At 48.9% G+C, this 23,200-nt stretch overlaps 1 long non-coding RNA gene across 1 annotated transcript; it reads right to left on the reverse strand.

Annotated features, from left to right (window-relative positions):
* Positions 1–21,871: 21,871 nt before the first annotated feature.
* LOC144582921 (uncharacterized) lies at positions 21,872–22,761 on the reverse strand. Its single transcript, XR_013536474.1, has 3 exons — positions 22,521–22,761; positions 22,235–22,332; positions 21,872–22,064 (listed from the first exon to the last, which is right to left on the reverse strand). It is a non-coding gene; the product is annotated as an uncharacterized LOC144582921 (long non-coding RNA).
* Positions 22,762–23,200: the final 439 nt, after the last annotated feature.

Below are 23,200 nucleotides of genomic sequence, written 5' to 3' on the forward strand. Positions count from 1 at the left end.
AAAAAAAACTTCTTGCTAGTCCCCCAATCCTACTCGTCTTTAAAATTATATATATATCCTTCCAGAACTTTCTCTGTGTGTGTATGTGTGTTTTGTTTTGTTTTGTTTGGCTTTTGAGACAGTGTCTCACTCTCACCTTCGTGCAGTGGCACAATCATAGCTTACTGCAGCCTTGAACTCCTTGGCTCAAGCAATTCTCCTGCCTCAGCCTCCTGAGTAGCTGGGACTGCAGATATGCACCACCACTCCTGGCTTTTTTTTTTTTTTTTTTTTTTTTAGGCTGGTCTCAAACACCTGGCCTCAAGCGATCCTTCTGCCTCAGCCTCCCAAAGCACTGGGATTACAACTGTGAACCACTGTGCCTGGCCATCTACAACTTTATTATTTTTCTTTTTTTGGACACAGAGTCTCGCTCTGTTGCCGAGGCTGGAGTGCAATGGTGCGATCTCGGCTCACTAAAACCTCTGCCTCCCGGGTTCAAGCAACTTTCCCTGCCTCAGCCTCCCGAGTAGCTGGGATCGATTACAGGCACCTGCCACCACGCCTGGCTAATTTTTGTATTTTTTAAACTAGAGACAGGGTTTCACTATGTTGGCCATGCTGGTCTTGAACTCCTGACCTCAGGTGATCTGCCTGCCTCAGCCTCCCAAAGTGTTGGGATTATGGCGTGAGCCACTGTGCCTGGCCATATAATTTTTTAAAAGGAGAGAAAGGAACTATTCATATTCTGATGTTTGCTTTTTTCTTCCCCTCAAAACAGTCATGGTCATCTGTCCATGTGTATACATCAATTTATTCTTTGATTGTGATGCAGTATTCCATAATATGGATCTATCATAACTTACTTTGCTATTACCCCTTGACACTATTTAAAAATTATTTGATATACAGTGGAGGATGTTTGTATTTAAAGATTTTTTTTTTAAGAAAAAAGGCCCTATTCTAAGATTATCTAATAAGGTAATAAGGTCTGCTCTTTCTCCCTCAACCTCAGACTAACATTTATTAAATGCCTACAGTGGACCAGGTTCCATGGTAAACCCCGTGTTGCTACATTGAAACTTCTGAACAATCCTTGTTAATGGAGATGTTAATGATTATCTGTGTTTTTCTGTGAAAAAAATTGAGGTTCAGAAAGGATATTTAACTTGCCCAAGGTCACACAGGTTACTACCTGTGCTAGAATGAAATTTCAGACCCATGACTTCGAAGTAGGTCCTTAATCAGTGTGCTCATGTTCCTGAGTCTTGACTGAACAGTTACTCAAAAGGGACCTTGCACTGTTCTGGACGTGTGCAGTGATGTGAGAGGCGCAGAAGTCTTGCTTTCATAAAACAAATAGCAAGCTGTTACTAATAAATGACTGCGTGTAAAACAGCATAGTAACTGGCACATTGTAAACACTAAAGAAATAGTAGCTCTTACAAAGACAGTAAAGATTACATAATTAATCCCCCACCTGTTTGGCCAACTTCTCTAGAATACGTTAGAATCAGAGAGCAAGTAAAATGTTCACCAAACAGTGAATGATAATAACAATAACAGTATTGACAGTATCTAATACTCGCGTGGTGCTTTTTAGTTTTCAGACTGTTCCTACATTCTTGATTGCATTGAAACCACTCAGTGAAACGTTGCGGTTAGAAAGAGAGCGATCATAAAAGCTCATATCCTCAAAAGCCACCGTGAGGCTTTCTTTTGCCCTAATAGATGGTCGTTTTTCATGATGTGTGTTTGAAATGGTATGTTCCCTATTTTGGGGTACACATTTTTATATGTGTGCAGGAAATGCAGTTTATAGATTATGTTGTTTAAGTTGTCTGTTATTTTTGACCCTTTGATGAGTCTTGGACTGAAAGTGATGTGTTTCAGACCCCTGTTATTAACATTCCTATTTCTTCTTGCATTTTCTGCTTTATGAAAATGAATTCTGCTTTGTGAAAGTACTGCTGTGTTGTTTTATACGTAGCGCTCCAGACACTTACATCTTCTTTATTTCATTCAGTGCTCTTCATCTGAATTTTGTCTTGTTGTCTATCAGGATTACAGCTCTTGCTTGTTTTTTGTTTACATCTGCTTTCCCCATTTCTTGATTTTTAGGCTTTCAGAATCCCTATTTAGGTCTTATTTTGGAATTGGGTTTTGTTCAATGAACCATTCTGAAACTCCTTTTTTCTTGTTTTTATTTTTAATTGTAAAATATACATAACATAAAATTTACTCTCTTAGCCATGTTTTCTTAGATGGGGTCTTGCTCTGTCACTCAGGCTGGAGTTCAGTGGCATGATCTCTGCTCACTGGAGCCTTGACCACCTGAGCTGAAGCAGTCCTCCCGCTTCAGCCTCCCAAGTAACTGGGACTACAGGTGCACACACCACCACACCTGGCTAATTTTTAAAATTATCTGTAGAGACAAGGTCTTGCTGTGTTGCCCAGGCTGGTCTCAAACTCCTGGGCGCAGGTAATCCTCCTCCCTTGGCCTCCCAAAGTGCTGGGATTACAGGCCTGAGCTTCTGTGCCCAGACTTAACCATTTTAAGTGTACCGTACAGTAGCATTTAGTACATGTACATTGTTGTACAACCAGTTTTCCAGAACACTTTTCACCATGCAGGACTGAAGCTCTCTACCCATTAAACAATCCTGGTTCCCCCTTCTCAGCCCTCAGCAACCACCATTTATGAATGTATAAATTTGACTGGGAACATCATGTAAGTGGAATCATACAGTATTTGTCTTTTTGTGACTAGTGTATTTCACTCAAGCATGATGTCCTTAAAGTATATCCATATTGTGGCATGTATCAGAATTTCCTTTCTTTCTGAGTAATCTATTGGATATACTTGTAAGTATATATAAAACTCTTTTTAACAGACACTTCATTTACAGTTATTGATAGTAGTGATATGTTTAGTAGAACCCACTTACTTTTTCTTTTTCTTTTCTTGTTTTTTTTTGAGACGGAGTTTCGCTCTTGTTACCCAGGCTGGAGTGCAATGGCGCGATCTCGGCTCATCACAAACTTCACCTCCTGGGTTCAGGCAATTCTCCTGCCTCAGCCTCCTGAGTAGCTGGGATTACAGGCATGCACCACCATGCCCGGCTAATTTTTTGTATTTTTAGTAGAGACAGGGTTTCACCATGTTGACCAGATGGTCTTGATCTCTTGACCTCGTGATCCCCCCGCCTCGGCCTCCCAAAGTGCTGGGATTATAGGCGTGAGCCACCACGCCTGGCCTACTTTTTCTTTATATTCAGTATTAATATAGGTAATTTGGTGTTTTAGCCCTCAGCAGATTAAGGATTAGAGATTAGAATGAGGAAAAGGGTTGCTTCACATAGAAGCACTACGCGTTTGAAGTGATGGTCTCTGTCTCCCTCTCTCTTTTTTTTAAGAGATGAGAGGGTCTCCCTACATTGGGCAGGCTGGACTTGAACTCCTGGGCTCAGGTGATCCTGAGACTGCAGACATGCACTGCTGTGCCCAATAATCCCTTTCTCTTACATTCCTTTCTTCTGGTCTGTGTTTCAATCCATCCTACACTGTTAAGTTAGAACAACATGAAACATAGCTTTTATCATGTCACTCTTCTCTCAGAAACCTTCAGCGGTTCCCTGTTGCCTGCCGAATGATGTAAACTTCACCCTGGCATTCAGTAACTTCTGCAATCTGGGCCTGATGGATTCCTTTCATTCTGATGCATCTCTTACAACTACCCTGATAAAACTGGTACTTAAGCTAAATGGAATTGTTAGCTTTTCTGGAAGCTAATAATTTTGTGCTGCTTTCTCTCACCTTCAAGCCTTTTCTTAAGCTCTTTTCTTAGCCTAGTATGTGCTCCCTTAACCCTGCCCCACCAGCAGGAAAAACTTATCTAGTCTTATAAGCCCTTCTTGGTCCCATGTTCTTCCTTCACTGATTCATTCATTCATTATCCATCCCGATGCTTCTCCTGATCCCTAGACCTGGATATGCCTATTAAGCATCCCCACTTGGATTTGCCTTAAGCATCTTACATTCAGCCACCCATCTGTGTTTCCTCTCTCTCAGGGAAAATCCTCACCATCAACCCAGGTGCCAAGCCAGGACACTGGGAGCCACTTTTGCTTCCCTCTCTCAGCCCTCATCCAATAAGTCACCAAGTCCTGTCGATTCTACTTTCAACATACCTTTCCTTTCCTTTCTGGGCACACCCTTGAGTGGTGCTCACCAGGGAACAGATGTGGCAAATGTTCCAGGCTGGCCTCACCCGGGTCTCTGGACACTTGGCTCAGAGGTAGAACATGACTAACCCTAGATAAGCCTTGTGTGAGTTCCAGGCAAGAAGGTCCTCTGCTCTCTTAGTCTGTGCATTCTCTGATGATCACAGTGCTTGGCACAAAGCAGGTGTTGAGGAAATGTCTGTCCTGTTCTAAGGGGCCTGCCAGGCCTTGATACAAATGGTGTCACATTTACGCTAGAGATTAGAATGAGGAAAAGGGTAATTAGAGAAACCCAGAGTTTCTCTAATTACCCTCACCTCCCTGCCCAGGACCTTCAGCCTCAACTGCTGTGTCAGCCTCAGGCGTTTCTAGACATCTTAGGGCACCACATGGCATCCAAGGCCACTGGCACTACTGTACTCCTCTCCCACTGGTGCTTTGCTTTGCTGGCATCTGCAGCCACAAATGGCACTTAAGGGGCTTTACCTCCACTCCTGGGAGTGTCAGTGTCTGTGACAAAAGTGCTGGTTCCTGGGTGGGGGGCACCTGAGCATGTGGGTGGAAGGCCTGAAGAGGAAGGGAGAAGGTCTGCCCTCATCCCACACCTGCCATGCGTCCCTGAGTTCCAAAGCAGCCTTGCTGGACTCCAGAGCCCCGAAATCTCCCAAGATAGCAGCTCCTCTGAGGCTGGCTGCTGCCCCTGACCGAGGCTCACAGCTTGCCTAGGGGAGGGCAGAGCAAAAATCCCTGCTGTTCTGTTCCTTTCCTGGCTCAGGCCTTGATCCAAATAGCTCCCTTCTTCCCAGGCACTACTCCCCAGGCCCCTCTTCCTGATGATAATAGTGTCTAACAAGTTTTACTACATTTTAGACAACTCAAGGAGCTAGTTGGTATTTTGCTCATTCTACAAGTGAGGAAGGAAGCAGAGACAGTGGTTAAGTCACATGTCCAGAGACACACAGCGGGCCAGGCACGGTGGCTCACACCTGGAATCCCAGCACTTTGGGAGGCTGAGGTGGGCAGGTCACTTGAGGTCAGGAGTTTTGAGACCAGCCTGGCCAACATGGTGAAACCCCGTCTCTACTAAAATTACAAAATTTAGCCAGGCGTGATGGTGGGTGCCTGTAATCCCAGCTACTCGGGAAGCTGAGGCAGGACAATAACTTTACCCAGGAGGTGGAGGTTGCAGTGAGCTGAGATTGCACCACTGTCCTCCAGCCTGGGCAACAGAGCGAGACTCTGTCTCAAAAAAAGAAGACACATGGAACAGAGGAACACTTGGCATCAGGGAGTCTGGTGTCTGACCCCAACTAGGCATGTTTTCACTGAGAGACCAATGAGGCCGGAAAGGGACTTGTGAGGTGCTGAGTAGCCCGTGAGAGCTTCTAGGTCCTGTCCCAGTTTTGCCCTTTCTTCCCTCAAAAAATGGTCTCTCCATTTCACTCGTAACCAGGGAAAGACTTGGGCAAGATCTCTGGTTTCCAATGAGACCAGGGAACCTGTGCCCATCCTACCATCTTCACCCATCTTAGGCAAAATAAGTGACAGAAAGGTAATGGAGCAAATGTTTTTATCAAAGTCTTTATTGAAATTAATGGACTATTATCTATTCTTAGAGTTTTGTCTTTTGTTTTTGACATTAAACTATTCTTTCTATTATAAAATGATAAGTTGGTGATTCTTTAGAAATCCTGATTTAGAAAAATAATTGGTCCCATTCTGTGGGTTCCTTTCATTCTGTTTTTCAACTTCACGGATGTATGAATCCCACAGTCTGGGAGCTATGGGACCTCACGCCTACTCCTAGTTCTGATGTCCCCGAGGCTGTCATCAAGAGAAGCTGGAGCTGTAACTAGGGAAAGAAGCAAGAGAGGGAGGTGGTTTGACCTGTGTGGGTGTTGGGGACCCGTGGGTGAGTGAGCAGTGGTGGTGAGGCAGGGGTTGGAAACAGGACAATAGTCAATCAGAAGGGTTCAGAGACCAACAAGGGAGGAGGGACAGATGGGGAGAGGTGAGTCAGGGAGAGGAGACAGAGACAGAGATACACAGAGACAGAGGGAGGGAGACAAAGGCAGAATCAGAGTCAAAAATAGGAACACACACGCATGCACACGTACAAGCGCAGAGATCAGCAGAAAGACACAGAGACACCCAGGAAGAGAGATGGAGACAGTCCCAGAGACAGAAAACAGACAGGGACAGTGAGAGTCACTGAGACACAGTATCATCTATAGAGATACTCAGGAAGAGACATCCACAAAGACAGAGACTGAGATAGAGATGGACACAGAGGGGGACAGAGAAGTACACACAGAGAAGGCAACAGAAACCAGGAAGAGAAACAGTTTAGAAAGAATGGAGGGGAGAAGCTTTTCTCTTTGTTGGAATCCCCCTCTCCCTCTGTCTCTATGTGGGGGAGCTGTTTTTTTCTTTTTTCCTTCTTCCTTGCCTATTAAATTTTTCAAACCTTAGAACAAAAACAAAAAAAGGGGGGCGGGGGAGCAGAGAGGAGAAGAGAGACACACCTATAGGATATAGGTGGAGGCCGAGTGTGGCAGCTGAAGATGTAGGGGAGAGGGAGGGCGAGCCAGGCCTGGTGGCTTAGGGCAGCCCCAGGTTCTGGCGCAGGGTGTGGGTGGAGGAAGTGTCGCATCAGCCCAGGCCGGGGCTGCAGGGACTAGATAAGGATGCCTGCCAAAGGAAAGCAGGGGAAGGAAAGACGTTTACAAATCCCTCTAGGGGCAAAGCCAGGGAGGCCGCCCCAGGCCCAGAGAACAATGGGTACTTGACTTCAGTGGGTCATTAATGAGACAATTAATGGAAAGAGTAACACAGGCCTCTCTGGGGAGGACTTCGAAAGTGGTTAAGTGGAATTATTGAGGGCTTGCGGTGGCTCCAGTGGAGGGGCCTTTCCCCCAACAACCCCAGACGTCCCATGTGCCAACTGCACCTCCTCTGCTCCTCCAAATATGGCCAGTGCTCCCTCCGCCCTGGACCCCTGCTTTTCTATCCCTGTGCCTTTGCTTCTGCCACATCCTCTACCTGGAATGTCCTCCCCCGATTTACTCCATCCCTGGAAACCCCACCCTTCAGCGGGTAAGTAAATGTAGTGTATCCATACGGTGCAGTGGTCAGCCAGGGTCATATGTTTCAACAAGAATAGAGCCCTCAACGCATGATGGCAGTGGAAGAAGCAAGCAGAGTCCTCTTACAGCAGGATGCTATTTATACGAACTGGAATTACATAGACACAAAGCAATTTCTTTAAAAAAAAAAACAAAAACGATGCCTACTTTGCATTATAAAATGTCTAAAAGGGCAGGGGGAATTGTGAGGGATACTTGCTAAATTCAGAGTGGTGATTGACACTGGGGAGTGTGGGGAAGACTTAAAACACCGTAAAGTCATCGTGTGTGTGTGTGTGTGTGTGTGTGTGTGTGTGTGTAGGTATGTACATGAAAACTTGACTTAATGTGAATCTGAAGCTGCGAAAATAGGTGTGGTTGTTAACCTCATTTTCTGTTTTTATTTCCCCTGTACTTTTGATTTTCTTTTTTTCCAGAGAAAGAGTGAGAGATTCTAGCTATCTTCCACACCCAGCCCAAATACCTCTGACTACAGGAAGTCCTCCAGGAATGCATCCACAGATCAGACATGGTCTCCCTTTTTCCCTTGTACCAAACTCTTAGGGCTCTGAACACTTTCCCCCTCGTGTTTCCCCTTGTGGTGTTCATGGCTGTCTTCCCCACTGAATGGGACAGAGGTGTCTGAGACTGAGTCTCCGTCTTCCACCCTATCACTGCAGGAGGCAAACCAGGAAGGTGCTGACCATTTCTCAGATCTAACACCCACAATCCACTAGGGGGTGGGAAGGTGGGAGAGGGGCTCCTGAAATTCAAAGCCTGGCTTCTAGAATAAGGATCCACCTCTAGTGGGGAGCTGCTATTCAAAGATGTTCAGGAAAGAAGGAGGATGACTTGTTTGCTGTGGCCAAGGAATCGCTTTGTTGCTTGTTAGCGGGTTGTTTGTGTCCACATTGCTAACAAGGCATCTAGCCGGCAGTGTCCCCAACACATCCTAGTGGGCTAGAAATGCATTTAACCCCATTCCACCCAAAGCTACAGATTAAAAAATACACTCAAATTCCACCAGCCCCCAGAGAATCCCAGTTGTTAGTTAAAATGGAGCCATTGTTGGCCAGGCATCCTCACACCTTTAATCCCAGCACTTTGGGAGGCGGAAGTAGGCAGATCACCTGAGGTCAAGAGTTTAAGACCAGCCTGGCCAACATGGCAAAAACCTGTCTCTAATAAAAATACAAAAATTAACCGGGCATGGTGGCAGGTGTCTATAATCCCAGCTACTTGGGAGGATGAGGCAGGAGAATCACTTGAACCTGGGAGGCGGAGGTTGCAGTGAGCCAGAATCACCCCAATGCACTTCAGCGGGGCAACAGAGTGAGACTCCATCTCCAAACAAAACAAACAAAAAACTAATTCCCAGCCCCCAGTGAATCCCAGTTGCTGGTTCAAATGGAGCCATGGTAGAGAAGGAAGGAGAAAGGACCTCAGTCCCAGCCCACCCATCCAGGCAGCCACTACTTACCGTGCATTAGATGCTCAGCCTCTAAGCCACATTATCTAACTTAATTCCCACAACAGCCCTTTGGGCTTAGATTTTTTTACAGATGAGAAAACAGACTCAGAAAGGCTAAGTGCCTTGCTCAAGTCCCAGGTGGCAGGGAGTGTTGGAACTGGGACTCCTGTCTGACCTGTTAGGATGCGGATGTGTCTCGGATCTGCTACAGCCCTCCCCGCTTCTAGACCGCTCCCTGTTGTACAGGTGGGATACTGAAGCACAGAGAGGGGAAGTACTCATCCATTGGAGACACAGCCAGTGAATGGCAGAGCTGGGACTTGAACCCAGATTTCCTGATTCCTCCTGCTCCTGTGGCTGCCCAGTGGAGTCTAACAGACTGCAGGTCAGACCATACCTTGGGTTTGTAAGCCACCGAGCTTTGAGATGTCTTTAACCCTTCATGGGGCAAAAAATTGCAGCATTTGGGGAGCAGAGAAGAGTCTTAGAGAAAACCTAGTTTGGTGCTCTCTTTGTAGTGATGAGGAATTTAAGGCCTTAACAAGGCAAATGACTAAAAAGAACACTTCGATGTCAGAAAGTCCATGCCAAAATTAGCATCCTCATGATCCAGAGTCCGCTGGAGTCTCAGAACCTACTGACTCCAGCTTTAGAACCTGTGTTAATAATAGGTAGCTTGGTATCAAAACCCAGGGCAGATTGGAAACTATAAATTAGAATGCGAAGAAGGGCAGCTTCCACACAGAGATGTCTGTCGAATGAGGAATACACGAATGAATGAATGAATGAACTGCCAAGCTAATTTCTGGCTCCTACCTCACTTCTCTTCCTCCCCTCTATCTCTTGCCGTCAGATTAATCATCTTAAAATATAGCCTTTGCCATGATGTTGTCCTGCTCAAAAACCTTCAGTGGTTCCCCTTGCCTGGATGACTGAACAGCCTCCTAACCAGTCTGTTCCTCCTTCCTGGTCCTTGGATCCGTTTTCTCCAGAGGGTAAACTTCTCAAATGCAAACCAGGCCACTATCCTTCAGAGACCCTCTATTGCCCCCAGTAAAAGAATCCAAAAATCTTAACCCAAGGTCTTAACTGCAAGGTTTGATCATCTCTCTGACCCCATCTCACTCCAGCCTCTCCTTGCTTTGGCTTCTCTGGGCTCCCCCTGCCTCCCACCCCACCCCCTGCCGGTGACTGTCACTATACATCGTTTAGCTCTCAAGCAAACATCACTGCCTCTGGGCAGCCTCCCCTGACCTCCCCAGATTGGATTTAGCCCCTCTGAGAGCCTCTGGTTGTCCCCCAGCATGGCACTATCCCTTCTGATTATATGTAACGTCTTTCATGTCTCCTCCCCTGACTGTGAGCTCAGAGAAGGCAGGGACTGTCTCATTTACACTGCGTGCTCAGTGCCCAGGATGAAGCCTGACAGACACCGTACACTCAGCAAGTCTTTGGTGAATGCACAATTAAATACATGTAGCTGCCTAGTGAAACTGATTTAGCCATTCAACAAATATTTAAGCATCTTGGTAGATGCTTATTGAGCACTTACTAAGTGCCAGGCATGGTTCTCCACACTTCACAAGGTGAACAAAGTCCTTGCCTTTGTGGAGTTCATGGTGTACTTGGGAGAGGCAGGCATTAAATACACAGACAAATAACATAGTGACAGGCATAGCTGAGTGCTGTGAAGGAAAACAAGGAGTTAACGAATTGGAAGGATGGTGGTGGTAGGGGGGTGGTTATCACTTTAAATGGGGCAGTCAGGGAATGCCCCACAGAGGAGGTGACATTTCAGTGATGAGCAAGGGTTTCTGAGAGACACAGACCCTCCCCTGCCTGGGGCTGGCTGGGCCACAGGTATGTCCAGGTATGGCAGGCCCAGGTCCCCCAAACCTTCCTGCCTCTCGATTGGAGCAAGGAACCCAGAAGAGGCCTTAGGTGAGGCTTTTGAGACTGGTGCAGAAGCCTTAAGCTGCTCCTCACAACAGCTGTGATTGGGCCCTTTCTGCATGGCGAGAGGCAGCAATTGCTTTGTGCGCTGAGGACTCGGCTGATTGTGGTGGGTGCCGGGCTATTGGCACCCACAGACCGCGGCCGCCAGGGTTTACCACGTACCCCCAGCACCGTGGCGGGCCGTGCGCAACGCGCCAGCCCAATCTCGCCTCCTATATTCAGAGTTGATTAGACGCTATTTCTGCCTGGATTTTCAGAAGGCTCAAGAGCTTTTTTAATCACTACAGTGGCTCATTACAGTTTTGCAGTGACACTCATGTCCTTCAGTTCTCTTCTCAGATTAGATTCTATAGTCAGATGAATATTGGATGATTTCATTACATACAAATGCAATCAACAGTTTTGCATAAATTTCTTCTCTTTTCTTGAGTTTCAATTGACCCCAGCACCCATGGTGGCAGGCGCGATCCACATGCAAATGAGCTGGGTTTGCAGCGGAGGAGAGGGGCCGGGAGGAGGCGGGCACTTGCACCAGCCCAGGGAGGCAGCAGCCTTGATTGCTCAGGCTTTGGGAGAGGGGCCTTGGAGGAGGGGGCACCCCACAGTGGGCAGCCTCTGTGGCCAAGGCTGGGCACCCCATTCAGGATGGTGTTCCTCCAGGTGAACTGAGGCACAGGGACGCTCCGAGTGGGACAGGCTTTCTCTCTGGGCAGAGACTGGAATGTGGAGCTAAGGCCCTGGCAGCTGGGCTGGCGGGGAGTGGGTGGGTGGTGCTCAAGATGCTTGGAGCAGTGGCTATTTAACAGTTGGTGTGGACATGTTTCAATGTTTTAACAACTGGTGGGGCTATAACTGCATTCCTGCTGTGTATTTGCTGCTGTTGTTATGATAATAATCACCGTCATTACTCCCTCTGGAGGGCTTGAGCTGTGGCCATGGGGGCAACCAGTAAGAGTCAAAAGCCAGCCCAAGGCAGGTGGGAGATTTTGGAGCCAGAAGCAGTTGTCTCCAGCATCATTTTCTGGATTTTTCTATTGCTTTGTTGGGTGGAGGGCTAGGATAGTCTCAGAATCGGGCCTCAGCAGGCTCCTAATCCATCCCTTATCTGATGCTTGAATCCTCTACGACACTTCTCACACAGTTCCATGGTGAGAAGGTGCTTTCTGTGACTCCTGAAGCCACCCTCCCCAGCTCTGACCATGCGCTCTGGGCCCCACAGCCCATGTCCGCTCCTTCGCTCCGTCGTAGCTCCTGAGGTCAGCAGCTGGTGACTGCTCTCCTGAGTCACCTTCCTAGGGCTGGTCTTCTCAATTGCTGCAGGTTCCACTCCCAGAAGGCAGCCTCCAGCCTCCTACCCTGGTCTGTTCTCCAAATGCTTCTGGTGGCTGTCACAATTCATAGTCCAGGCTGGAGGGAGGTGTGGGGAGGAAGGGGACCCAGGGCTAACAACTGTGTGTCCCATGCGCTAAGCATTAGAGCTAAGAGGGGTCTGCACATTGCAAACCTCACTTCCTTTGGGCAGCTTCTTTATAAAAGCTCCAAATGTAAACACAGACCTGATGGGACCCAGGGAGAGACGTGTGGACGCACAAAGAGTCAGCCACCGAAGCTACTGCCATCATGGACGCTATGAAACCTGGAAGTGGCTAGGGCCGTAGCCAACCAGGGACAGGAATGAGACACACCTGTGCAGCCACTGCTCCAGGCTCAGGTTCTTTCCTGTCGCTGCCCTCAGCTCCCTAGCTTGGGGGTTGTAGAGATGCAGGAATCTGAATTGAAGCAGAGAGCACCTGTGTGGCTGGTGGGATTACTGAAGTCTGGAGAGGGGAGGGCTGGGCAAAGAGTCACCGCATAGAAGCCAGAGTCTCCTGATGCAGCCTGGGGACCACTTTCTTGTTCCTCTGGCTGCCCCTAGGAACCATTTCCTCATTATTCTGTCCTTCTCTGTACAGTCAGGAAGGTGTCTTCGTTCCTGGCTGAATGGATGCCCCTGTCACCCACTCACTGCCCACACCACTGCCTCCCTTCTGCTTTCACTCAGCCTCCCTAGGCTCTTTCTGTTTACATCTCTGTCATGTCTCTCCTGTCTCTCCCTGTCTCCATCTCCCTGTGTGTCTCCTTGTCCCTTTCTCTCCCGTCCCTTCCTTTGCCTCCCTGTTTATCTCCCCATCTCCCTGGGTCTGGCTGTCTATTTCCTTTGCCAAGCCACATCTACTCCTTTGCTCTCAGATCACGTGTTGCCCAGAGCTGGCCTCTATCTGGGATTGGCAGAGCTGAGATCCCCAGGGCTGCTCCCCTTAGAGCTGTGGCCCCAGAAAGAGGAGGTTGGGAGGGGCTCATTTCTGAACTCTTTGGAGCCTTCCTACTGTGACCTGCACTGAGTCATCTGTCCTTCCTCCCAGGACGAGGAAAGGACAGCATGGAAGCAGCCAGCTTTCTTACATCACAGACCTATTCTCACTCCGGCTGGAAGAGGGGGCTGGAGTTGGGGTGGGGAGGGTTCAAGAGGACACCCATTGACTGTTCAAGAAGACTAGACAAACTCGCTGCTGTCTGTGGTGGACTCCCCCCAAAGAAGCTCCCCTCTTGCCTCCCCTCCCTCCAGGTTCTCCTGGCAGAATGAACCTACCTCGCCTCACCTTTCCTTATTCGCCTCTCTCCCACCCAGGCACAGAGGGCTGCCTTCCCGTACCATGCCTGCCTTCCAGCCTGTGCAATTAGCACATGCAGGGTGGAGAGGAAACAGCTGGGCTCTGGAGGCTGATAGAACCATGCCGAATCCCAGCTCTACCACTTGCTGGCTGTGGCATCTCAGGCAAGTGACTGAACCTCTCTGAGCCCAGTTTCTTCCTCTATAAAATGCAGACAATACCCCTTCCCTTTCAAGGCTGTCATGAAGATTAGCTTACGTGAAAGTAGCTAGTACAGAACTGGGCACAAAGTAGACATTCAGTAAAGTATTTGTTATGAATAAATGAATGAGTAACTAATGAGTGAAGCATAGAATTGAGACGTACATAAATGGGGCATGGAGAAGGAGTGCCCGGTGTCAAAAACGGTACAAGTAGAGGCAGGAGATAAGAAACCCTGGAGAGGGAACAGGAAACCATCAACATTCCAACTACAAATGTGGAGCCAGGGGTTGCAAAAGAAAGTCTCAGGACATGAGGCAGAAATGGCAAGAGCCACATGCTGGCAGTGCGGCGGGCCAGGTTCAGGGGCTCTTCTTTCTTTCTTTCTTTCTTTCTTTCTTTCTTTCTTTCTTTCTTTCTTTCTTTCTTTCTTTCTTTCTTTCTTTCTTTCTTTTTTCTTTCTTTCTTTCTTTCTTTCTTTCTTTCTCTCTCTCTCTCTCTCTCTTTCTTTTTTCTCCTTCCTTCCTTCTTCCTCTCTTCCTCTCACTCTTTCCTAAGCATCCCTTGTAGCAGGGAAAGGAATGATCAGAACTTACTGAAAAGTAACAACAAACCAGGCATCTAAGAGTGATTATGGCAGCAGCTACCGCGAGTAGAGGCCTCGTGTTGGGGCATCTGACAAGCTTGCCTCATTTAATCTCTACAGCAGCCCAGTGAGGGAGATGTTATTACTATTGTTTTCACTTTACAGTTCAGGAAATTGAGATCTAGAGAAGTAAAGCGATTTTCCCAAATCGTGCAGCTAATAATGATCCCAGCCAGGATTTGAACCCTGGTCTATTCTGGCTCCAGAACTGATACTCAGTCCCTTGGCACCGCTCGGCCTTCCAAAGGGAGGACCCCCACATCCCTGGGCAGGTGAGGTCATCTGAGTAAAATGGCTTAAAAACACCTTGAGTTAGTGAAGGAGAATACAGAAGGCATAAGCAGAGCGCCTGAATATAAGGAAGACAGACGCTTGGCTTGGAGGAACCAGGGCAGGCTTTCTGGAGGGAGCTAGGCACAGAGGCAGAGGGACAGCCCAGGAGTGAGGCTGAGGCAGCCCTGGTGGGGGCAGAGGTGGGGTTGGGGCTGCCACCCAGGGCCCAGAGTACAGTAGCTGTGCTCCCTGCATCCTGGGCCTGCCTTAGGTGGACTCTTAACCAAGACTGGGGTCTACTTCCTCAGCCCCACCAGGCCCAGCGTGTGCATCATCTGCTGGTCCTCAGAAAAGCAAGAAGAGCAGGGTTCTAGTGACTCCAGACCAGGGCCTGATTCCCAGTTCTGCTACCCTACCTTTTTTTTTTTTTTAGACAGAGTCTTGCTCTGCCACCCAGGCTGGAGTGCAGTGGCACACTCTTGGCTCACTGCAACCTCTGCCTCCTGTTCAAGTGATTTTCCTGCCTCAGCCTCTAGAGTAGCTGAGATTACAGGCATGCGCCACCATGCCTAGCTAATTTTTGTATTTTTAGTAGAGAGGGAGTTTCACCATGTTGGCCAGGCTAGTATCAAACTCCTGACCTCAAGTGATTTGCCTGCCTCAGCCTCCCAAAGTGCTGGGATTACATACAGGCATGAGCCACCATGCCTGGCCTGCTACCCTCTCACTGCAGAACTTTGGCCACGCTGATGCCTTTTTCTGATTCTTACTTCCTCACCTCCAAATTGGGGCTAGAAATACCCACAGCTGGGTGCAGCCAACAGTCAAAGGTCAGCAGGGTCCACACAGGGCCAGATTCAGAGCGAGTGCTGAGCAGTGCTGGCTCCTTCTATCCCCAGGTGCCCCTTTAACTCTGGGCCAGGCCTGGACCCGATTCCAGTGCATCAAAAGCCAACAGAGAGGGTGCTTGCTAGCTGCAGAGGTCAGACTCAGAAGCCAATACAGTCCGGATCTGTATTGCCTGGGTGTATATTGATTGCTGTGTGGTCTGGAGTAGGGTACGTCACCCAGGTCTATGGCAGTTTCCTCATCTGTAACATAAAGATGGTAAGTCCAGAGTCCCTTCTCTAAAACCTGGAAAGTTCTGTGAGTTTCAGAGTTTTTCTTATTCTAAAGTCTAATGCAGAACATATCCCGCGTGCTGCATGACCTCCCAGTGGGGTCTAGGGCATTTCTTATAATTAAACTCACTCATGTTTTTCCCCAAAAACATAAATATTCATATCAGGTACTGAAATGAAGACCCAAAGCAGCCTCTCCTTAGTCCAGGTCAGATGTGGCACCAGACCTATGGAAAGCTTTTTTGGTCACTGAAGCTTTTTGAATTTCAAATCTTTGGTTAAGGGATTATGAGCCTGGAGTATTTGCTCATGGGCTGACGAGAGGTTAAGATGAATTCCTGTACATACGGCATTCAGAACCACACCTGGCACACGGTGAGTACCTGAGACATAAATGGTAGACAGTGGGTTCCTCCCTTGCTCAGAGCCTTCTCCCGGCTCCCATGCTGTCAGGATACAGGGCAAGCAATTTTGAAGCTTTTTTATTTTTAGACCAAGTTTCAGTCTTGTTGCCCAGGCTGGAGTGCAATGGTGCGATCTCGGCTCATTGCAACCTCCGTCTCCCAGGTTCAAGCGATTCTTCTGCCTCAGCCTCCCAAGTAGCTGGGACTTCAGGCATGTACCACTGTTCCCAGATAATTTTTTGTATTTTTAGTAGACACAAGGTTTCTCCATGTTAGTCAGGCTGGTTTCGCACTCCCGATCTCAGGTGATCTGCCCGCCTCAGCCTCCCAAAGTGCTGGGATTACAGCCATGAGCCACTGTGCCTGGCAAACAGCAATTTAGCAAGGCATTCGAGGCCCTTTATGCTTGGTGTCCTGCTAAGCTTGATTCTCAGGTAGCCACTGCCCCTCACACACTAAACTTTAAATTCAGTTTTTTGTCAGTTCCTCAGTCACATCAGACCCTCTTTCTTTGCAGGCACTACAGCACTTGCTGTATTTCTGCCTGAAATGCCCCCGCCTTCCCGAAACTTCCTTTCTCCACTCTGTTATCCTGCATATCTCACCACCCTCATCTAAGCAAAAGTCACCTGCAATGACTATTGCCTACCTCCCTGTCTAGACTGTGGTCTCCAGGAAGGCAGGGGCCATGGGCATATTCTGTGGCTCACAGTGGGTGCTGAATGAATGAACGTCCTCACCCATCAGTGGTGTTGCGTTTAGCTCAGGGACTGAATAGCATTCTTTGGATGAAATGAAACACAGCTTTGGGAGGAAGATCCCTAAAGGAATCTTCCATCCCTACCTCCACATGCACTCCAGGGGGAAAATTCCTGGAATGCTTTCCTCCTGCCCTTTCTAACTCTCATCTTCTTCAGATTCCTTAAGTGATTTTAAACCAGGTACCCAGTCCTTGCAGGGGGCCAGTGGGGCCTCCAGAATTGCAGGGCCTGGAGGAGGTAGTCAGTACATTAGGCAGAAACCACTTGTCCGGGGTTGGTAGAGGCCTCAGGGGCCTGGGGAGCAGGGGGTAGGGCGAAGCAGGCCTCCAACACTCTGGAGCAATTGATATAAAATAAACTCCATAATCAGGTAAATGCATTCGTGCGGGGGATGGTTCCCGTGCAGCTGTGGGCGTCCCCCAGCCGGAGGGGACCTGTCTAATCTCAGGGTAATGAAAACGTGGGTCTAATTACCACAGAGGGCCGAGGCCTGGGCCGAGGCCGGAGTTGGGGAGTGGGGGCCCTGGCAGCGGAATTTGAACATTTAAGCTGTCACACCAAATCCGGGAGAGGCCTGATTACCTGGCCCTCGAAGAGGCTGCTTTGGTTTGGTGTCGACTGTAATTTCCTGGCCGCCAGCCGTGAAGCCAAGGGCCACCTTCCCTCCCCTGTGATTGGGGGGTCCAGGTTCTGCCTCTTTGACCCCCCACCCTCATATCAGACCTACCCAGAGGAACCCGCCTGGGCCTCCCAAGCTGCCTGTGTGGGGTAGACAGGGGAACAGGTACACTAGTTGCACATACTGGCTCTGTGTAATACGTGCACACAGGTTATAGGTAAAGGAAAGTGTGTGCGCTGGCAGAGCACGAATAATGCATGCACAGCAGGTATATATGGTACATGTACATTTGTTGTGTGCACACTCTATTATCATTATTATTTTCTTGAGATGGAGTTTCACTCATTGCCCAGGCTGGAGTACAGTTGTGTGATCTCGGCTCACTACAACCTCTGCCTCCTGGGTTCAATCGATTCTCCTGCCTCAGCCTCCAGAGTAGCTGGAATTACAGGTGCATGCCACCACACCCAGCTAATTTTGCATTTTTAGTAGAAATGCGGTTTCTCCATGTTAGTCAGGCTGGTCTCGAACTCCTGCCCTCAGGTGATCTGCTCACCACGGCTTTCCAAAATGCTGGGATTATAGGCATGAGCCACCGCACACAGCCTATTTATTTATTTAGGGACAGAATCTCACTCTATTGCCCAGGCTGGAGTGCAATGCAGGATCTCGGCTCACTGCAACCTCTACCTCCCAGATTCATGTGATTCTCCTGCCTCAGCCTCCCAAGTAGGTGAGCTTACAGGCATGCACCACCACACCCAGCTAATTTTTGTATTTTTAGTAGAGATGGGGTTTCACCATGTTGGCCGGGCTGGTCTTGAACTCCTGACCTTGTGATCCACCCGCCTCAGCCTCCTAAAGTTCTGGGATTACAGGTGTGAGCCACTGCACCTGGCCTGCTACCCTTTTGCTGCAGAACTTTGGCTTAGCCCACACTCTACTTTAGACTGTATGTGTGGGGGGCAGGTACAAGCGGCATGAATTTACTGGGTGTGTGTAAATGATAGGAGATGTGTCTACATGGGTTATGTGCAGGTAATCCACCTTTTTTTTTCCCCTGAGACAGGGTCTTACTCTGTCGCTCAGGCTGAAGTGCAGTGGTGCAATCATGACTCACTGCAGCCTCAACCTCTGTGGCTCAGGTGATCCTCCCTTCTCAGCCTCCTGAGTAGCTGGGACTACAGGTGGGCACCACTGTGCCCGGCTGATTCTTTTTATTTTTGTAAAGATGATGTCTTCCTATGTTGTCCAGGCTGGGCTGATCCATCAAGGGGCAAGTGAGTGGTTCATGTGAATGGACTGTATGTTCATGATGCTACCTATGGGAAATGTGCACACAGCAGGGCCACATGTATGCAGGTATGTGTCCTCAGTGGTGTGCGCTGGTAAGTGCCATGAAAGCAAGGAGCAAGTCTGTTTTGCTGACTGCTGTACCCCAGAGCCTAGCCTGGTACATGGTGAGTAGCTATTGATTACATAGATGCTCAAGGACTAGAAGCTGTTATCCTCAGCAAACAAATGCAGGAACAGAAAACTAAATACTGCATGTTCTCACTTACAGTGGGAGCTGCATGATGAGAACACATGGACAGATGGGGAGGAACAACATATATACACTAGGGCATGTCAGAGGGTGGGGGTGGGAGGAGGGAGAGCATCAGGAAGAATAGCAAATGGGTGCTGGGCTTAATACCTAGGTGCAGCAAACCACCATGGCACACGTTTACCTGTGTAACAAACCTGCACATCCTGTACATATACCTCTGAACTTAAATTAGTTGGAAGTCAGGCTGGGCACGTGACTCGCACCTGTAATCCTAGCACTTTGGGAGGCTGAGGCAGGTGGATCACCTGAGGTCAGGAGTTTGAGACCAGCCTGGCCAACATGGCGAAACCCTGTGTCTACTAAAAATACACAAAATTAGGCTGGTGTGGTGGTGGGTTCCTGTAATCCCAGCTAGTCGGAAAGCTGAGGCAGAAGATTTGCTTGAACCTAGGAAGGTTCAATGAGCCGAGATCTCGCCATTGCACTCCAGCCTGGGCAACAAGAGTGAAACTTCATCTAAAAAAAAAAAAAAAGTTGGAAGTCAAATAAATAAACAAATTAACATAACTATAGATGCTCAATGAATTTATGTCTGTGTAATAGGTACAGGGGGACTATGTGATGTATGTGTTAAAGATATGGCATCTGGAGTCTACGCGGAATGTGTCTGGGGTGTGTGTGTGTGTGTCTGTGTGTGTGTGTATTTGTCCCCATTGTGTGACTGGGGGGCAGGAGCTCCAGAGAGAGTACTGTGGAATGCTGAACTGCCTCCTCCACTTACAGGTTGTCTGACCTTAGGGAAATCACTTAACCCCTCTGAGCCTGACTTCTCATCTGGAACATAGTTACTAATAATCACAGCTAGCATTTCCTGAGCACACAGTCTGTGTGACATTTGTGCTATACGCTTCTCATGCATGATGATCTCATTGACTTCCCAACAATCTGAAAAAGGAGGTACTACTATCGGCCCCATTTTACAGATGGGGAAACAGGAGCTCGCCAAAGGTTAGATACTGGCGAAGCCAGGATTCAAACTCAGGTGATCTGACTGTGGCGTGAACTTTTAACTGCCAGGATAATGAATAGAACCTGCTGCCTAGGCCTGTCGGAAGGATTGAATGAGTTCATTCTCCCAGCACTGCATATGGCACATAGTAATCACTAAGTAAATGTTATTGCTATAATTTGCACATTGATATAGGACATTTAAAACAGCTACAAGAATGTGTGGGAAAAGTGAGTGTCGTATATTTGGGACAGAAAGAGATATGTAGGTGTTTGTGTGGTGCGTATAGACATGCATTTATACAAGGTTTACGACACATGTATTTGGGAATATGTATATATGATATATTGTACATGATGAACACAAGCCACGTAAATCCCATGTATTATGATGTCTTTGGATGTACTGTATGGACATGTGGCTTATGAAATTAGACAAGCACATCCTTGAGGGGTGTAATACATAAATGGCCTATCCGGGGTCTGCATATGTTTACATCTAAGGTGCAGGCACTGGCATAAATGTGCACATGGCACACAGCAGGACCCCTGTGTGTATGGAATTGATACACATTACAGAGGCAGGTGCCATAGATACAGATCAGATGTAGGCTAGGTGGTGGCTCAGGCCTGTAATCCCAGCACTTTGGAAGGCTGAAGCGAGTGATCACTTGAGCTCAGGAGTTCAAGACCAGCCTGGGCAACATGGCGAAACCGGTCTCTACAAAAGATAGAAAAATTATAGCCAGACGTGGTGGTGTGCACTTGTAGTCCCAGCTACTCAGGAGGCGAAGGCAAGAGAATCACTTGAGCCCAGGAGGTGGAGGTTGCAGTGAGCCAAGATCATGCCACCGCACTGCAGCCTGGGTGACTGGAGTGAAACCCTGTCTCAACAATAACAACAACAACAAAAAGATACAGGTATGCATGTAGCAGATATAGTATGCACGCAGCATACTAGACTGTGTACACACTGTATACCATGGGTTTATATGGTCTAGCATGTGCAGATGTATGTGAGGTGCTTATGCACGGGGTATTTACAGCCACGTGGATGTAAGCAGAGTATGTTTGTGTAATACATATACTTGAGGGTATATATTGTATATACTTTTGAGATGTATATATTTGTGATACATAATTTGTGCATCTTTGCTCCAGTGTCACCGTAAGTTAAAAGATCCATAGCCACCCTGAAACAGCCCCAATTTCCCACCACAGTCCCTTCTTTACTTGTCTCTATGAAAGTATGGATTTTCAATATTCCATCTAATGCAGTAATTTAGGATGTTCTGTTGTCTCCTCCCTCATTAGAGCATAAACTTTAGACGCCCAAAGCTTTTCTCAGTTTTTATTGGATTGGCCCCCATTTGATCACAGTTCATCATCACAGCTCACTGCTCAAGGAACTCATGGGCTCAAGCGATCCTTCCTCCTCACCTTCCGAGTAGCTGGGACTACAGGCCCGCCCCACCATGGCCTGCCAGCTTTTCTGTTTGTTCACGCTGGACCCCCAGTGCCTGGCACAGGGCCTGTCCCCTGGCAAATGCCCACCCACCCAGCCACCACGTGTGGCAGCAACCGGTCTCTATAAAAGATAGAAAAATTAGCCAGTGGGTTGTGTGGGGCAGTGCCGCGTGCAGTGGAGACTTAGGTGCGTGGCACAGACCCGCATGTCACAAGGGACCCTCTGCCGCCTGGTCATCGCTGGATCACCTCGTACCCTCGCCCGGCGGCCCCCCGGTGGGCGGCCCTGGCAGTCTCCCGGGGCGCGACCCCGTGTACCCGCGCGGCAGTCCCGGGCTGCGGTCATTTCCCGGCGGCCCCAGGGCGGGGAGCGAGTGGGCCGCGGCCGGGCCGGGCGGGCGGGCAGGAAGTGCGCATTGTTAGCGGGCCGCGGCCCGGCGGGGAGTTCCCGGCCCCGCGCGGACATAAAAGGAGAAAGAGCGCGCGCGGTCCGGCCAGGCGGCCGGGGGAAGCGCGGCTCCGCGCTCCGCTGACCCCCGGCGTCCACTGCCAGCTCCGCCCCTCGGCCTCCAGGCGCGGGTTCCAATCCCGGCTCGCCGCCTCCCTGAGCCTGGAAAAAGTACGTTGGCTGCTGGAAGCCCATCTCAAGGAAGACCCCCGTGCTCGCCCCTCCACTCCTCGCGTCCAGTTTCCTGCCCAGCTAAAAACCCAACCCTGTGTTACGGTCCCTCCGCAAACCCAGGATTTCGGGGGGGATGTTTCACCAGCTAAGAAACCTACCACTGTAGCGTGAGCCACGCCCCACAACTCTGGCCTAAAACACCCTCTTCTGAGCGGAACGCTGTCTGCAGGCACCTTTATGGATGGGAAACTGAGGCCTGGAAGAGGAAAAACTTGCTCAAGTCCATCAAGAACAAAACCCTATTAATATATAGTGCAAAATGTGTACAAACCCAGGGGCTTTCTCCCCTGTGTAGAGGCATAGCCACGTTGTTGGTGGTTGTTTATTGAAAAACTGAAGGAATGTCTACTTACTGGGTGAACCGGCGTCACACCTGATACTCACCGAATACTCACTCCCCTTTTGGAGGTGGACATGAGTAAACTGAGGCCCAGAGAGGTAATGTGTCTTGCCCAAGCTGGTTGAGAAACGGGGGCTTGGCCCTGGTCTGTTTGGGAGATGTTACTGCTGCTGACAGTGCTGGCGCCATAATCTTGGGCGGGTACATATTTGCATAAGGGTTAAGATCTAACCAAGGCAGGAAAAAGTAAGGAGTTAGCAACCCCACCCATTGTAGCCCAGCCCAGCCCAGCCCATAGAACTGCGCTTTGCTCTCTTGGCCTGGATTGTACTCTTGCCTCTTTTGGGGGAAAAGGTAGGTAAGGAAAAGGTTGAAGCTTCACAGTTCCCACAGGGGCCCAGAGAGGTTAAGTGAGTGGCACCAGGTCACACAGCCTCCACCCACACACAGCCAGACCTCTGTTTTGGGGGAGAACCCTCTTCCTGCATCCTGAAATTTTGGGAACCTGTCCTGAGGTGTCTTCACCCACTGGGCCAGGAGATTCTGATTACGGAGAAGCTGCCTCCCCTCCACCCCTGCCCCTGCCCAGCCGGGGAACCCTACACCCTGGGGTAATTGAGATCAGATGCAGCTGTGACCCACAGAATGCTCCCTCAGAACCTGGAAGCATTTATTGTCTGGAAGAGAATCCAGGGCCGTCCTCCCTCCCTGCTGTCTCCTCCCC

This window comes from Callithrix jacchus, chromosome 1 (assembly GCF_049354715.1).
Source record: "Callithrix jacchus isolate 240 chromosome 1, calJac240_pri, whole genome shotgun sequence".
In the NCBI taxonomy this organism is placed as follows: Eukaryota; Metazoa; Chordata; class Mammalia; order Primates; family Cebidae; genus Callithrix; species Callithrix jacchus.